Source organism: Propithecus coquereli, unplaced genomic scaffold (genome assembly GCF_000956105.1).
Source record: "Propithecus coquereli isolate 6110/MARCELLA unplaced genomic scaffold, Pcoq_1.0 Scaffold111, whole genome shotgun sequence".
Classification (NCBI taxonomy): domain Eukaryota; kingdom Metazoa; phylum Chordata; class Mammalia; order Primates; family Indriidae; genus Propithecus; species Propithecus coquereli.
Window position 1 is genome coordinate 7,431,043 of NW_012135081.1, and position 5,078 is coordinate 7,436,120.

A 5,078-nucleotide genomic window follows, 5' to 3' on the forward strand; every position below is an offset into this window, starting at 1 on the left:
GGTATTCAAGACAAACCTACAGGTCCTCAATTTACACAACAAATCTATGTCCAGTGGCTTATCTCTGATAAACAGCTCCTTATCTTAAAACATTCCAAGCCTTTAGATAAAGCCTCATGTCTTTAACCAATTACAAGCCAAAGAATCTTTAAACCCACTATAACCTGTAAGCCCCCACTTCCAGATGGCCCACCTTTTCAGACCAAACCAATGTATGCCTCCCAAGTATTGATTTATGACTTTACCTGTAATCCCTGTCTCCCCAAAATGTATAAAACCAAACTGGAACCCAGCCACATCAAGTCCACTGCTCATGACCTCTTGGGTGTGGCTCCAGGTCATGGTCCTCAAATTTGGCTCAGAGTAAATCTGTTTAAAATTATTTTACAGAGTTTGGCTTTTTTTTCCATTGACAAAGCTATTTGGGTGGTACAAGGTAGAAAGCCTGGGATTTTTAATGTGAGCAGAAAGGGGTCAAAAGTTGCATGAAGGCATTGCCTTGATATAATAACTAATTCTTGATCCAAATATTTAACATCCCGAGCTCACTAGCTCCGAATGCCCAGATTTTGCTGCAAGGCACCACCACCGGGCTATCTCCCCCATGCCCCTCACATTCAGGCATCACCAGGATTCCCCCATTTCACCCTCTATGCTCCTCCATCTCCTTCCTCCCTCTCCTGCCCTGATAATTCTCTGGCCATCTCTCAGTGGGGCTGCTGCAGTTGTCTTCTGGGGAGCATCATTCTGCCTTCAGTCTCGGCTCCCCCCATGCACAGCCATTCTGCTCCCTGCAGCCCGTGGGTGTCTAGGTGCCTGTTAGACCAAATACCTGCCCTGAGTACATTCTGGCCGTGGGTCCCACTGTCAATAGCAAGAAGTACAGCACGTGTCCAGAGCCCACAGGCCTCCATGGCCCACCCCTGCCCACCTGCCCAGCTCCCCACACCTGGCCTAGCCTTGTCCTTTGGCCCAGAAGGACCCCGCAGCACAGGTGATCAGCTGACGCTCACCACCCTGGGCCTGGGCTGACACCGTCCTCTCATCAGGAGCCCTGACCACCCCGCCTTAGCAGGCTGCCAGGTCTTCTCAGCTCAGACCTCACAGCCAGGATGCTCCCCAAATGTGGGGACTGCCAAGGCAACCATGGCTACTTGGTCACAACCCATATAAGAGTTGGCAACAATGTTTTTCTATCTCCTGTCTCTCTCCCTGTCAGCTATTGGGGTTTTCGGCTCAAGGAGCCAACCCTGCTGTCCTAGGGTGCGCCGATGCTGCACTCACACTAGTGCCCGCTGCTGTGTGTTGTGCTGAGTCAGAGGCCGCACCCACCCTCAAGGGCTCCCTGCTCCTGAGTATCTCAGTGGCTGCGGACATGGGCTCCGTTGGCCAAGAGAGTCTCCGGCACGCAATCCTCTGACCCCCACTTAGCCACATAAGAATGGGCCTTGGGCCTGAAACACTTGGTTACCTAGAGATGAAGAGCCCATAGCCTGTGTGGGGCTTATATGTACATGTGTGGGAATCCTTCCCCTTTCACACTCAATGTGAAGTGGAAGATTGGAAAATTCTGCTAAAGTGGAATTCTTAAAAATTCCACTACCAGACTTTCTCCCTTGCCATCCTTACCTGGGCACCCTCCTCCCCTGCGACCATCCCCCTCCCCCCAGCAGCTGCCACCCTGATAAATCACCTGTAGCAATTAGTGCACCAGGCTGTAAAGTAGCTTAGGACTCTGCCTCACTAAAGTTAACCCTGTTGTAACCGTGCCCCTCCCCCTTAAGCAGAGTGTATAAAAGACTGCAATGCTCTTTGGTGCTCAGAATTTGGGGAGAGCAAAAACCCCTCTGGGCCCGCTGGCGTGAAGTATAAAAACCTGTTTTGCCAAAATCTCTGTGTGTCTCTCGGTCTATTCCCGGTCAGCCCTGCCGTAACATTTTGGTTCCCTGACTGGGAATCCCAATTGCGCTGGCTGTTGGGGCCACCGGCTCAGGACGGACATCAGCCAACTGACCCTCATGACTTGCGGGGAATCCAGGAGCCTAGACCCTGGTTGGGGACAATTTCTTCTCCGTTTGGAGGGGCTCCACCAGCCAACGCTCTCTGGACCACCCGGACACCGGTGAGGTGTAGGCAACCAGGCAGCCAGGAATGGCCATCTGAACCATCTGAACCACGGTAAGATCCCGGGACCTTGTCGAAAGGAAGCCAGGCCTGTCTAAGGACAGAAGAGGAGACTGATCACCTCCTAAAGGAAAGGTTGAAATTCCCAGAGGGGAAAAGTAAAACCTCTGTGTGTCCCAGGAAGGTTGAAATTCCCAGAGGGGGAATGTAAAACCTCTGTGTGTCCCAGAAAGGTGGAAATTCCCAGAGGGGAAATGTAAAACCTCTGTCTGTCCCAGGAAGGTTGAAATTCCAAGAGGGGGAATGTAAAATCTCTGTTCCAGAAAGGCCAGAAATTCCCGGGGGGTGGGGGGGGGAATGTAATAGCCTCTGTGTGTGTGTGAGTGTGAGTGTAAATGCTGTGGCTCCAGGGCCAAAAGCTATGGAGCGTAATTGGGTCTGTACCTGCGTTTCTGTGGCAGCGCGGCAAGGCATAATGGTGACTTACTCTCCCCGAAAAGGGAGTCATCTGGCCCGGGAATTATATGGGAGCACCTTTAGCCAAGACGTGCCTAAAATCCCCGCGAGGGGAGCAGCCAGGCAGATAACTGAAAGTAACCCCTCCCCCCTTTTGCGCGACTCCGACCAGTAGGAACACTATGGGGGGACCGAGTCCAAACCAACCGCACTCAGGTACGTGATCAAAAATTTTAAGAAGGAATTTTCCAGCGACTGTGGACTTAAAATGACTCCGAATCACCTCCAGACACTCTGCGAAGTAGAGTGGCCATCCTTTTGGAGTTAGGTGGCCCAATTCGGGCACCCGTGACACTTCTATTACCCAGACAGTCTGAAAACAAGTTACAGGCACCCCAGGACACCCAGATCAGTTCCCCTATATTGATTCTTGGCTAAGAATTGCCCAAAAGCTGCCCCCTTGGGTCAGGTTCTGTACAGAGAAGGGACAGAACAGGGTACTCTCCACCCTGTGGCCACAGAGGCCCCTTTGATCCCAGCCCCAAGCCTGTTCACCTAGAGCCGCCAGAAGATGAACTCCCCCTCCCACCATCTCTGTTCTGCCTGAAACCCGACTCCACCCCTCCAATTCCCTGTCCGTGGCCGCTGCCCGTGCCCTGCGTGAGCTCCCGCCCCAGCACCTTGAAAGACAGGAATTGATAGTAGGAGAATGTACTTTGTTTTGTGTGGAACAAATTGTCTGAGATTAGAAAAATGTGTTCTCATTGATTCTAACTGATGCCATTTGCTTCTGTAACCGTGCTTGCTTTTAGTTGTTTGTTAAATATAGGAGTGAGAGCAGGAGTGACTCCATGACAAGCTGAACTTCCTGGAATAGGCCTAAGTTTCAGTTTCCCCAAAACCGAAACCGAAATGCAGACCACAACTGGTGCTGGCGCGAAAATTGAAAATCCCGGGGCTTGGAGCCAACCAATCAAGAGTCAAAACAATCAGCCACTTTCAAAAGAACCAATAGACTAAAGGGGGAGGGAGGATGGTGTGCCCAACGTGTCGTGTGGAACCTGTGTGTCGTGTGCCACCGGTGTGTCGTGTGCAAAAGAAAGTATAAAAGCTTCACTTTTACCCCAGGGGTGGGGTCCTGGTTCATAGGGAGGCCACTGCGTTGGTGCTCTGGGACTTGGACCCTAGCTCGAGCTAGCCAATAAACTCCTTTGCCATTTGCAGCCTCGGTGACTCTGCCTCTCTGTTCCTGGGGCTGAGGGGAACTGGCTCTAACAACCTGTGACAGGCTGAGGGCTGCCACTGGCTGGGACCCAACAGGAGCGTGCAGCTGCAGAGACGCGCAGGGCTGGGGATGGCGCTTTTTATCCCCGGAGACCCCTGGAAGCCTGCGGCGGGCACATGGAGGCAGCGGGCAGCCCCAACATGGAAGAGCCAATGCACAGAGCTGGCATGGACCACGGGCACGGCGCAGGGGGACTGCCGCTGGGCCAGCCCTGGCATACTGCTGGCACTGACAGCCACGCTCCTGACCCCAGGTTCGGCCAGCGAGTATGACTACATGAGCTTCCAGTCGACTCGCTCCCTAGCGGTGGCTTCTACGCCAGGCTGCCGCAGTGTGGGGACATCCCAGCAGACCTGTGGCTGTGCCACAATGTGGGCTACAAGAGGATGGTGCCGCCCAACCTGCTAGAGCACGAGACCATGGCCGAGGTGAAGCAGTAGGCCGGCAGCTGGGTGTCCCTGCCTAACAAGAACCGCCACATGGGCCTGCAGGTGCAAGTGTCTGACCCCCCACTGGCCTCAGTTTTGTTCTCTGATAAATAGTACATCAGGCACAGGTGACAGCAGGTTGTGTCACTGCTGTGATGCTCTAGGCTTGCTCTTTGGCTGAGCTGGTGACTGCTGGGGTCCTGTCCTTGAGCGCCGTGGGGAATGAGGAGGCGGCAGCTGAGCTGGATGCAGTGAGAAGGTCTCAGCGGTGCCCATGGCTGGCCAGGACCCCACACTGAGCATGAGTCACCCATTCTACGATGTGGCCAGACACAGCATCCTGCTTGGCAGGGCCCAAAGCAACAAGCGTCTGCAAACACTTGGAAGACGAGCAGCCCCATGCGCGGCAGCTGCGCAGAGCGGGACACATTGCATTGCTTCAGTGTAGATCGGGCCCCTCCGCGTCTCTCTCTCTGCTCGCTCTTCGCGCCGTCTGCCTCAACCTGCCCATCTATCCGTGCCGCTGGCTCTGTGAGGTGGTGCGGGACTCTTGCGAGCCCGCCATGCAGTTTCTTCAGCTTCTGCTGGCCCGAGATGCTCAAGTGCGACAAGTTCCCCAAGGGGGACGTGTGCATCGCCATGACCCCAACCAGTGCCACTGAAGGCTGAAAAGCCAAAAGATTTTGCAGGAATGAACATCACTCAACTGTTAGAGGTGGCCCAAAAGGTGTACCAGAACCAAGATCGTGTGGCCCAGCGGAAAAGTAAAAAAAAAAAAAAAAAAA

At 53.8% G+C, this 5,078-nt stretch overlaps 2 pseudogenes; one reads left to right on the plus strand and one right to left on the minus strand.

Annotated features, from left to right (window-relative positions):
* The window catches only part of LOC105817814, a 35,375-nt pseudogene that overhangs the window by 10,430 nt on the left and 19,867 nt on the right, over positions 1 to 5,078 (minus strand).
* LOC105814942 lies at positions 3,935 to 4,962 on the plus strand (annotated as a pseudogene).